At 40.6% G+C, this 13,038-nt stretch overlaps 1 long non-coding RNA gene across 2 annotated transcripts in view; it reads right to left on the reverse strand.

Moving 5' to 3' along the window:
* Window positions 1–12,831, reverse strand: part of LOC102459455 (uncharacterized) — a 77,515-nt gene extending 64,684 nt beyond the window's left edge. The window contains exon 1 of one of the 2 annotated variants that reach the window (XR_016349897.1): window positions 11,785–12,831. This is a non-coding gene — a long non-coding RNA (uncharacterized LOC102459455). The remainder of the gene's footprint in view (window positions 1–11,784) is intronic. The other variant, XR_003088001.3, reaches the window with a different exon arrangement.
* Between the last annotated feature and the right edge of the window lie 207 nt (window positions 12,832–13,038).

The raw sequence follows: 13,038 nt of genomic DNA on the forward strand, positions 1-13,038 counted from the left end.
TCTAGTGTTTCTATCTGGCTGCAGAAGTTGATTTTGATTTGGTTTGGTATTTTTCAATATGTCTTCTCATTTAATTATTTTTGAAAAGTGAGAGTAGTTTGAAAAATCCATTTATATTATTGTGTTTGTTATGCACTCGTTGACATTACTGCAACTCTCTCACTAAAACAAATTAACACATAGTTAGAAACACAGTTTATCAGACCGTTCATTCATCAAGTCCAGAATCCTGCTTGTGCTGCTTCAGAAGAAGGGGGGGGGGGAGATTGTATTCTGTCCATTGTTCACCTCTTCACCCAGGAAAAAACAAAAATAAAAAACAAATCTCTTTCACCCTTGTAGAAATCATCTTATACTTTGAATCATGAAATACGATTCTCTTAGTTTAGCATATGTAGAACTAAGGCATAAAATGTTAGTCATAAAGTTGGACAATCCAGTTAGAGTAATTAATTCTATGACTTCCTATGTCAGTGAAGTCTATGGACTACATGCGGTTTGATGAAGTATTTCTGATTAGATGTCTAGCTCTAATGGCCATTTAAACAAAAGACCACGCTTCTTGAATTAAGATGACAAAATAACAAGGGGAGAGCTTACTCACTTTTTAATCTTCTTTTCAGAATCCTGAATACCTCAGTTTAGTACCTTCTGATTATTCTCCTTTCCCTGAAAAATAGTCCTTCCTAGTTAATTGTTATTTCTCATCAGATTGTTACCCCTTTTTGACCCAAGTGGTTATTCAGAGTTAAGGGCCTTGGAAATGTTCTGCCAGGGAGGAAAAATTGATAGAGCCTGGTATTTTCTTTGTAAATTAACAGGAGTGCATCAAAGTCCTGCTTCTCTGAACACAGGAGGAAGCAAGAACAGGAGATTGCTTCTTTGCCTAGCATCTCACTCAAATACTCCCTTGTGGCTTCACCCACCCTGCCATGTGCTTTATAGACATCTGTGTGACTTTCTGCAGGCTGTCTGTGTCACATTTTGCATTTGTTTGCCTTCTCTCAACTCCACACTCTTTTCTAAAACAATACTCAGCCAAAAAAAACCACCAAACAAAACCACCAAACAAACAGAAAAACAAGCACAAAGACCAAAACATCTGGGTAGGTTCACATAATGCTTTTGTCCAAGGTAGGGACTTGCAGTTAACTCATCATTACAATTATGTGAAGTGTGCATTCACACCAGACATCCCTAAGTCTGTAAAGCTCAAGCCAGTTCATATCATCACATTAACTTTCCTATATATGTAATCCATCATCATTGCCTTACTCTGGACCTTTTCAGCACCCACTACAGCTGTCCTAAAGCACAGGTGGGTTCCATCACTACACATAGTGATCCAAATGACGGCAGACGCTTATTCAATATAGGAAAAATTAGTAGATTTACTCAGCATTGCTCGGGTCCTTAACTCAATTAAGGTTTTTGTTTAAAATAAAAGGAAGATGTACATGCTTCATTTAAATGATTGTATTTTTCAAACATACATTGTTATTTTTATGAAGTTATTTTTTCTTTTGGATTTCTTAGAAAAAGGGATTGTTAAAATTTTTCCATTTAATTTTTAGTACATTTTTACAATTGGAATTCCATCAAGTGTATTTTTTCTTTATCCCTATACACTTTTATCTTTTACTATGTTTTAACAAAAAGGTCTATAGTCAATTTGGTTTTCAATAATACTTTCTTCTTGTTTTCAAACCTTAAGTACTGATGTAGCTGTGCCAAAACAGAGCACTACTCCAAATTTCTCTTTTTATCTCTTTTCTGTACAGTTTATTGAACAGCAATCCTATTCCAGGTTCATCCTGTTTTGATTCTTTTTCTTTCAACATTCACTCAGCTGTGTCAGTTTTGAAGACTGTACTTAATTTGGTAATTCTCTTTTCCGTATGATTTTATGAGAAACAATCCTATTCTACGTACAATCCATTTTCCTGGCACAACCAAACTCTTATGTTGCATTATGTTATGATAAGAGGAAGTTGTGTACCGAATTTGATCAACAACACCTCCTAAACAGTAAGAGCTAGGACCACCAAACAAACAAACTCTCTAAAATATATAGTAGATTATGCTCATGCCTGCTCTTCAGCAGCACTTGCAACTTGCACTGAAGCCACTGTAGGTAGGAGGCCGGAAGACTTGACTAGCTGTGGGATGCATTATTATTTTATTAATTTAGCAGTGAGGCATTAGATTACATTAAATAGCCTTTTAATCTGTACTATTTTAGTACTGTGTGGTTTACAGGGTGTAAAGTGCCTGAAGCTTTGGATTGGCATGAGTAGAAGTCAAAATGAATAGATTAGATACTCCTCCAGATAACAGAACATAAAACTAAAAGTAGCTAGCCTCTTCCGCCGCTGTCTGCTTGATGCCACAATGCACTGTGATACACAGAACCCACAGGAGGTAGAGTCCCACATTGCATGCATCCTTCCTCCTGCCCTCTTGCATTATATACATGTGGGATAAAAGCTTAAAGCAAAAAGGTGCTCAGACCCACTCCTACAAAGCACTCAAGTCTGTCCTAATTTTAAACACACAAGCTGCCCCTTTCAGTAGTACTATTCCTGCCATGTAAGTTAAGCACTGCTCAGCCCCTGATAATGATAATTCTTTACTTAGGCATGCCTATATTCATTTAGGATTGAAGAACTAAAAATATGACCACAGACTTAGCTTTAAAGTGGTTTAATTGGCAGAAATACAACTGCTGTCTGAGCATAGGCTCCTAAAAGACCATAGCAGTTGCCTTACTATCTTTATTTCATCCACACCTACTTAAGGGGTATGCTTTATCCATAACATGGCTTATGAACAAAAGCAGAGGAAGTAAAAAATGAAATTGCAGCAGCTATTTTTTAAGTTTCTTATTTAAATAGAAAATTAAGTACATTACATTATTGGTAACATGAGAGCACCAGAGTTCATGTCTGAATAAAAGCAGCAGCACTCAGAAAAGCTTGTTACACAGATGAGTTCAGACTGCTCTGCCCTCCTTCCCCATCCTGATTCTCTGTTTCATGTTCTGCTACTCATTAACCAATTCTCTAATTTAGTGACAAATAAATAAAACTTAGCCATTAATAAGTTTGTGAGAACATCAACCATATATTTGGAAAGAAAAGCTTTGTAACGATATCGGTCCGAGTCCACAACAGTAACAGCTTTAAGCAAGGCAGTCTTAATATGTAATCAGGGTCTGAAGAAGTTGGCCCCTGACAGATAGTGGGACAGGAGAGAGACTTGAGGGCAACTACTCTGCAAGGATATCCAGTATAGCAGATAGAGCGGTTTTGCTCAACATCAGCAGCTTTGGCTGGTGTTGGGCTACAAACCCTTAATACTGAATGAAGAGTAGTGAAATGTTGTTTTTACTGTATGTTTTAAAGAGAACAGAATAGTGCTTAACCTGTCCCAAATGAGAGAGGTCACTCAGCTGAAAAGACTTCATTTAGCCAGGGGCTTGAATGCCAGACTTCTGTGAAAGTAATAGGGACTGGTGTCCCAGCCAGGAGGCAGGGATTCTCCCTAAGGGCCCCTGGTTTGGGTAAGCTTGTTCCACTTCAGTGTTCAAAGACAGAGCTAAATAAGCTTCATTAAACCATTTATCTTACGTATTCAATAAGAACTGAACTAATTTGTTGTGGGGCAATGTGGCTGTCCGGCCTGATGAGAGCTAAAAATCATTATCAGAATAACCTTCATCAGTCGCAGCAGAGAAGCAGGTGACAGCACAAGGTAACTGACTGGTGGCTGATGGGAGCGGCCAGCAAAAGTAGTGAGCAGTCAGCCACCAACAAGCAGTTGCTTGAGGAAAAGTGACTGGCAGGAGAGCCAGTTGGTGAGGGTGCAGCTAGCAGAAAGAACAGTGACTAACAGGGCAGCCAGCCAGAGGAAGTCCTCAGATAGCAGAGCAAGCAAGATGCCTTCTTCCCCAGGTGGGAGATGAACTCACAGGGATGGACCTCTCAACCCTGGTTCCTCACTGACCAACAACAACCACTGTCAGTTGGGTAGGGGGAGGGAGCGGGGGGGGGGGGCACAGTCCAGGAACTTTTGATTATAGCACTCAAGAACATGAGGCAAAAGACACTGACCCATGTACTCAGGGGTGGGTGTTCTGCTTACACATCTATCATCATGAACCCTGCTTGTAGAATCTTCCATAGTTAAGGTCATGTGACTTCCCCCCCCCTTTCATTAAAAGTTTATTTTCTACAGTCAGACTCTATGCTTGCAAGTGAAGAAGTATTGCCCATCAGAAGCACCTAGGGGTGATATGTAATTTTCCCATGGTTAGGGACTCAAGCCAATTCTGTGTTGTATTGTTGAAAACGAACCTCTAAATATTGAATCTGGCTCTGGTTGATGCCAGCTTCACCTGGCACATTATCTAATAATCAGAGTACCAAGACAGCATAATGTGGGTCTAAGTTTGAAAACAACCATAACATTTCATTTTTTATTAGAAGATGACAGGTGCATTACAAAGGTATTTGTCTGACTGTTCTTGCATAGGAAAAGGCATTAGAAAAGCATATCAACAGAACACAGAAGCAGGGAAAATAAAAATACAAGGGAAAATCCTTATGCAAAAATTCCTGAGGAATTACAACCTTTATAAACCACCCGACAGAATGTAGTAGACATTTTAATTATCAATAAATGCTCATTCTCTGTTAAATTATGTCTGTTGATAGCGTAAAGTGAATATTGTATTAGAGAATGAAGCCCCCCAAAAACCAGATTTTCAGATCAGTCACAGTGGTATAAATCCAAAGCAAAACATTCATTGAAGTTACACTGCACTTATACCACCACACTGAGATCAGCATCTGATCAAAAATGAATATCCAGCTCCAAACTGGATGGTGGTCGATGATATGTGGAACCAGAGTTTGTTAGAAATGGCAGCCAGCCAAGAATATCTATTCCCAGTCCAGGTTTTACCAATGGGGGAAGTGCTTAGATTCCAAGTTTTGGTTCAGCTTCACTTTAGATTTTAATTTTTAATGGAAGCAAAAAAAAAGAAACAAAATAGAATGTTTTTTGTTGCAGTTCTTTCAAAGATTAAACTTTGGTGGTGTTTTCAGACAGCATGTACAGGCATTGCTATACTACATTGTCAGTTATACACATTGTCTCATTTGTTTGCCTTCAAGAATTTATAGTTATTGCTAAGAACCATCCATATTCAAGGTTCTTTTACCTCTGCCAGGAAAAAGAAAGCTATATTGAAATGAGAATGCTTCCATTAGCAGAGTATGATATTGCACTGAGAAGAAATCAGGTCATGTTCTTGAAGCATGATTTATTCAGCAGGTTTGCTACACTCCAACTGGAACTCTTTTTCTGCCCTATTCAGCAGAAATGTACACAAGGGGAAGCCACAGAAGGTCACCTCTGTGTTTCCCACACTGGGCTGAGCAATTTAGCAGGAAACATAGTTGTGCCACAAAAACATTTTTGCCGAGTACATAATTGCTGGCAGTAGAGGGCTGGTCAAGGACAGTGTTTAGTTCCCCCCCTCCCCTCCCATTTCCCTCTTCCACAGTCTCATTTACTGGAGTTAATCAAGTGCTAAACTACAGAAATGATGGAATATGCCTTAGCCAAATGTATAACACTGCAGCATTCTTGGATGGATGCCAGGTTGCCAAATACTCCAGCTTGTTATATACTAAGATTTGTACACATCTGTTACACTGGCAAAATGGCATGCTAATTTTCACAAACTGGAAGCAACCAAAGGTTTGTTGTGAGTTGTCTGCAGTATGCAGGAATTAACATCTCGTACAGAGAAAGATCCTTTCAGTGACAAGTAATGCTAAAATCGGCTACCTAGAAACCTCAGAATAAGGACTCACTGAAGATACTTAGGTGTTACAGTATCAAGAAGGATCTTCACCTTCTGTTTTCAAGGGAGCTTTGTTGCTCAGAATTTTACACGTGAAAAGAGAAAGGCATGTCATGTGCAGAGTGTTAAACAGTGACATTCTAAGGTCTTTAGTTAATTACCATTTCCATTAAGGTCTCCCTCATAATTAATAAAACACTTAGAGGTTCATTAGGTTGATGCAATATGATGAAACTTGTCACCCTACAAGTATATATTATTATTAGAAAGCCTTTTAAATGAGCAAAGAAACATCTAGCTGTCGCAATCACAAGGCATTTTAAAATAAGCAGTAAGATGACAGATAATTTTAGTAAGACATAATACTGCCTACTTTATTTTATTGCTGGTCACATCTGAAACAATTCTTTAATTTTAACAGGTCTCACATACATGTTTCCATTTCCAGAAAGATATGGAAATAAGCCATCAGAGGAGAGTAGTGATTATTTCCCAGAATAATCATTCAAAATTGCACAAGTAAGAATGCCTTCTCCAATATTAGTGAACCCAAGCCACCCCATTCAAGAACTCTGATCTCTTGAGGTCTCAGCTGGTAATAGAAAGAAAGGTGAATGCTGCATTCTGGCATTTTTTACCTTCAAATTCCTTGTTAGAGAAAACAAGTGCAGAAGACGTAATATGCAACACACACACAAATCAATTGGCTCAGTTTAGGATACAAATTTTGCCAACTACACTGGTCCAGATCCTATATACCTTAGCCAGAGCTACATTAAACTACTGCCCCTGAGGCTCTGTACCATTGTGTCTTTTCAATTATTCAAAATTAAGTCAGAGATGACAGAGACCAAAACAGGTCCTTGGCACTTCTGTCTTCCCTAGGATTCAGACAGAGCTACTCTTATGCTCATGACTCATTGGGAGTATAAGATATCTTGGGATTTTAAACGAACAAGGCACATAAATCAACATTGCAAAGAGTCCATCATCACACAAGTGGTAGTCAAAAAGCTTTCGTTAGTAGTTCAAAGCTGTAGAGAAGTTGCTAGTGATTTAGATTGCTTCATCATAAAAAGAAAAATATGTCAACGTTAAATATATGTCAAAAATATGACTTCTCTATACAGTCAATTGTGGTTAGGGATGTAAAAATCACCTTTAATCAGTTCACAGGTTAAACATTATGTTTACCCAGTTAATTGCTTAAACAGGATCCAGCGGATAGTGGGCTGCTCTAGCCTGGCCAGGCTGCCAGTTACTGGTGACATCCCTAATTGTGGTTACTAGAAGGATGCTGTGTGAGCTCTGTGTGGACAACATCGTCATGAAGGGAAAAGAAGGGACTGAGAGGTGCCAAAGAGAAAAACTCTATTAAGTTGTGATCCAGTAAGAAGAAATTGAAACCCCCTTAGCCTATATTCTACAGCAGTGTGGCCAACCTGCGGCTCTTGAGCCCCATGCGGCTTTTTGCTCAAAGAAATGCAGCTTTTGCTAGTTCAGAGCCATGCACCCGGACTACTCACGGCTACTCTGCGCAAGTGCCCCAGTGCCTGGAGGGAGAAGTACATGGCTGCAGCGGTGGCTTCAGTGAGACCCAGGCATTGGGTTGGGGGAACTAGGGGTTCCTGGCTCTGGGGGAGGAGAAGGGGATTGGGTTAACGCTGGGGGCTGGGAGTGCCTGGCTCTGGAGGAGGGGTGGTGCATTGGATTAGAGCAGGGAGACTGGGGGTGCCTGGCTCTGGGGGAGGAGGAGGGCATTTGGTTAGTGTGTGGAGGGAGGGCCGAAGCACCTTAAAGTCTTCATGGATGCAGAACAAGGCAGCCAACACAGATGTCATATTTAAATTCCTGGGCAAAAAAAGAATCAGCGTGTACCTGGTTTACACTGTGTTTCTTTAAAGAAAATTCAAAGGCTATTGCTTGCTAGGCTGAAGCAATTATTCTGAGATACAAGTCTCTCTCTTATTGTTTTTGAACCTGTCATATTTGCAGTCTGGGACAGACCTGACTTTTTAGAACGATAAAAAACTATAATCTTCATACATAAAAGAAATAAGGAAAACATACCAGAGATCAACAAGCTGGAATGAAACAGGCACTTCAAATTGTGCTAATTTACTTCTCAGATCAGTTTAATTTTTAAAAAATCACAGGACATAATAGGGCAGTAGTATTAAATTTAAAATACATGGCAGGGATGCTCATTTTTAATGTGAGAATATTACTGTATTTTCAAAGTGTGTTTTTTTTTAATTTGATGTTTGATGAAGATCTTTGGACTAGCTGTAAATTTTTAAAGTGACTAAAGACTTTGTTATTGTTTTTTGTTCAAAATGTCCTGTAATGTCATTTTTATCACTACATTTTGTGTACTATATCTATCTATTGACAGATAGATACAAATAAATATATAACAAATGGCTCTTTGACTTCTATCCACAGCTATTTTGGCTCTTAGTGTCTAACTGGTTGGCCACCCCTGCTCTACAATACGTTCACAGTGCAGTAAATTTACCCATGAATGTGTCCCACTATGAATAAGTCCAAAATTATAATTAGATCATGAAGAAATACATTCTTTATATAAGAATCCCCAGGCCCACCAACAGAGGACAGTAAAGAGGGCAGTCCTGGGCCCAGAGCTCTGGCTGCCGCTACAGTAACACCAGTGGCCAGAGCCCCAGGCATTTTACAATCGCTGCTGGAGTGCCAGGCAGTACACTCCAGAGCCCCACACAGGGAGCCAATGGGGAAATGGGGCACCACCTGGTTCAAGCAGTGATCAGGGCTGGCCCCTTCTGCCGGAGGCACCACTCCCTCCTCCTCCCCCCCTACACACATTGCCCAGGGGCTCAACAATCCTGTCAGTTGCCATGAGTGTCACAAACCATGTACAGAGACAGTCAAGGTCATTTATCCACTACTGAAAAGCAGTCAGGCTCAAATAGAATGCTGCAGTCATTATATCAGCTTCATTACAACATAGTTTTTAAGAAGGAAAGAGAAGAATATGTCCCAAATGAAATCTACAGGAGGAATTTTATGTGACCAAAAGTACTCACTCAACTTAGTATTGGTCAGACTAAGACCTACACAGCAGACTGTTTCATGACTATTAGTGACAAAGGCCTCAATTCTACATGTCATCTAAAAGGACAGCACAGCACTCTTTCCCCTGAAAGGGAAACTGATAGACATGGAGCTGATATGGAATAATATTACAAATATTCTGCTATGCAATTTTATGAATACTGTATGTGACCTGATTAGCGAGCTTCTGTATATTTGAGGTACTTAATTATATACTAGGCATAGTGGAATTGTTATTAGATACCTGCAATCTCAAAAAAAGCAATGGGATCCATGTATAAGGTGGCAAAATAGCTTCCCACATAAAAAAAACAAGCATGTAGTTGAAAGACAATGTAGAAAGCTTTGTTACCTTGAAAGCAACAAGCTTTGAACATGAAAAAAGCAGCACAAGTTGCAGAAGGGACGAGTTAGGAGTAGTTTGCACACACAGCTTGAATGATAGCTGTAGCTGCAACATCTCTGTAAATAATTTTAGAGACGGGGTGTTCTGTCATATTATTAGCCAGCACGTGGTACATGGAACATGGTAGCAGTAGGCAATTGAATGAGAAACATAGCAAGGAAGATTATGACTAACAGGAAAACAAAACAAACTTCCTAAAACAAATAAAACAGGCAGGATAGACTACCAGGAATGCTGGATTTTAAGCTAAAAAAAGAGGGACAAGTGTGGAAGCAAGAACAGAGTCAATACAGGGTTGATTATGGGGAATAGAGATGATAAAATTAAAATAAAGGTAATCTGCTACATTCCACATCCTAATTACATAAAAAACCAAATACCAGGCACTTAAGAGCACTTAGTACCCACTCAATCAGCTTCATTGAGCATGGACACTCTAATTGACAATATTTTACTTTTCCCCCCCCTTCTTTCTTCTTCTCTTCACACCTTCCCCGCACCCCCCTATCTCCTCTCATTCCCTGCTACTTATTTGGAAACTGTACCCCTTAACTCCATTTATCTGAAGAAGTGGCTTGTGCCCATGAAAGCTCATGATACTATCTACATGTCTTGTTAGTCTCTAAGGTTTTGCAAGACTATTTGTTATATTTTAAGTTTTTTTCAGTTACAGATTAACATGGCTACCCCTCTGAAACATATGTATGCAAGAGCAGATTTTGTTTAAAAGGGATAGAGAAGTAATCCCAGCAGATTTAAATGTTGACATTATGAGAGGGATATACACTTCACATGTAGGGACAGAGGCAATTTTGAATTGAGCCAGTGAATGTATCTATTGACCAGACACAAATGCATAGTTATGAGATGTTACACTGAAAACTGCAAGGTGTGCAGGTTGTAGTCGTGAATAACAGAAGGAGACTCTACAGCCTGATGAAATCCCAACCCAACCCTGGGAAAAGGTCAGAACAGACTTCTTAATTCTGATGTCAGAAACTACATGGTCACAGTAGATTACCCCTCCACTTTCTGGAATATAGACCATCTGGAGTGCACTCAGGCAAGAACTGCAATCAAGAAACCATAAGCACATTTTGCAAGTTATGGCATACTTGACACACTATGCTTAGACAATGGACACTGCATCAGAATGTAAATGTTCCAGCGCCAAAAATGAGAATTTAAGCACAAGACATCTGCTGCTGACAAACCAGAAAACAATGGGAAGGTAGAGTTAGTAGTGAAGACAACAAAGACAGCTTTACTGGCAAAGGCAAAATAGACAAGAAGGAATAGTTAGACAATAGTCCATATGCACGTGGTTGGGATATTAACTGTAGTTGCAGTGTCTCTCTTCAAATAGTTTTCTCAATAAAGAGTGTTTAGTTTGAGAAACATGGAGTCCTCATTGTATCATTGCAATAAACCCCTCGGGGACTAGATTACTAGGCCAGGACAGGGCCTAATGGGCAGAGAACACCAAGATTCTGCTATCCACAAAGGGTAGTCTGCTGCAGCCCAAAGGAAAAATAATGGACAGGACACAGAACTCGTTATGAGACTGCCAAGGCACCCCACTACCACAAGAAAGCCAAAGGCCTAAAGTCAATACACATAGGTGAGCAAGCCTGGGTCCAACCATCAAATATCCACAAAAAGCAATGGGAAAAGTCCAAGCAACAGTGGAACATGAGTTATACGAGGCTCAAAATAAGGTACAAACGCAGGACAGGTGTGGGGACCAAATTGAAGGCAGCTGCAGAGTAGTGGCAGGCAATAGGCACCCAAAAAATGGGTCCAAAGGTTAGACCATGTCCATCAGCTGGCTTGATGGAGGAGAGTTTGAAGAAATACTATATATGAGCAACACATAGGATCAACAGGGCACTGACCAACAGGATACAAACACGCCCCCCCTCCCCCCACCAACAATGACAGCAGAGTCAAGAAATGGAAGACTTGTTCGCAAACCTGACAGACTATCAGGTCCAACAGGCTACAACACATTGCTGGAAAAGGTCATATCCCTATCACAGGCATTGACTCCAAGGGTGCTCTAGGGCTGGACCACCTAGGGAAAAAATAGTGGGCTCTCAGCACCCTCCGGTGGCCTCATGATTAGTGCCTCCCACTCCCCCCAGTGCCTCCCAGCTGCCCTGCAATCAGCTTTTTCCTCTCCCTTCCAGGACTTCCTTCCCACTGTGATCAGTTGTTCAGCAGCATATAGGAGACACCGAGTGGTAAGAGAAAAGAGTTGAGGCAGGAGGAGGCCAGGGAGGGGGGCAGGGCAGCAGCAGTGGGAAGAGGTGAGATGAGAACAGGGCTTAGGGCAGAGTGAAGCAGAGGTCAAGAACTCCCCAGGAAGTGAGGAATTTGGCATCAAGGATCCCTATGCCAACGTACTACTAACCTCTGGCCAAAGTGAGTCAGCAAAGAGAACAGTTGTTAAAAAGGAGAGATGTAGCATCCTGTAAAGAACCTGCAGAGCAGGGGCGGACATAGGGCAGGGCAGGGCGAACGGGGCGGCCGCCCCGGGCCCCGCGCTTCAGAAAGCCCCGCGCATACGCCGTGGCGCTGCTGCGCATGCGCATGGCATCACTGTACGTGCGCTGTGGCAAAGGGGGGGGGGCGTGGAATTACGCTGCCCGGGGCCCCGCAAAACTGTCATCCGCCCGTGCTGCAGAGGACAAAGTTTCAAGGAGGCACCAAGAAGTTAGTCTATTTGCAGATGGCTGGAATGTTAGCTGCAGTTGCAGCATCTTTTTAAATAGTTCTCTCAGTAAAGAGTGTTTAGTTTGAGAAACATGGAGTCCTCATGAAAGAATCCTGTCTCTAGTTTCTAATAAGTTGCAAACCTTGTTTTGCTGAAGGTAGATGCCTGGAAATTGAAAGAACACAAAAGGTTTTAAAAGTCTTTCTCTGAGAAAATATGTTGAGGTGTCACTTTCCAGAAACTGTCCATGTAGTGAATGGTAATTGCCTATGAGGGCAATCTTCCCAAAAGGGGCATGACAAGCCAGAGATTATTCTACTGCTTTTCACTTCGGGAAGAAGTGAAGAGAAATGTGCCTACAAGTCTTACGGTTTGTTGAGGGGATGTTTGGTTGTTCAAGGCATCAGGCAAAAGTTATTTTCTCAACAGTCATTCAAAAACATAATTAAGGAGTTAACTATTTATTCTTTCAAATTATTGGCTTCAGACAAAAGCATTGCACCATGGAGTACAGAAGTATCCCTTTGCTGAATGATGCAGTTTTATTACTCAATTTGCTTTGACCCCATAATTTAGACATTACATTTCAGCATTAGTTATCAGCTACTGACATATGACAGGAACGCAGCTTGAGGTTCTATGGTTCAAGGTCAGAGATCAATAGTAAAACAAAACTAAAAATCTACATGAAAAGCCATATTATTTTTACTTTTCTGTGTCTTTCACATCTGTGTTGCAGATGGACTGAAGTGGATCTAATTTGATAAGATTATTAATTCAGAATTATACCATTTTCGCTTGTCACAAAGGAATGACAAAAATTTCATTTCTTTTTCATTTTTATTTGTTAAAGGTCTGGGCTATGACTAAAGGGGGGGAACGGCATGTTATTTATATTCTTGTAACAACCACTTTGCACTGTTTCTTCCCAGAGAACTTACACTCCAATAA

The sequence above is a fragment of the Pelodiscus sinensis genome, chromosome 6 (genome assembly GCF_052426305.1).
Source record: "Pelodiscus sinensis isolate ZL-2025 chromosome 6, ASM5242630v1, whole genome shotgun sequence".
NCBI classification, from domain to species: Eukaryota; Metazoa; Chordata; order Testudines; family Trionychidae; genus Pelodiscus; species Pelodiscus sinensis.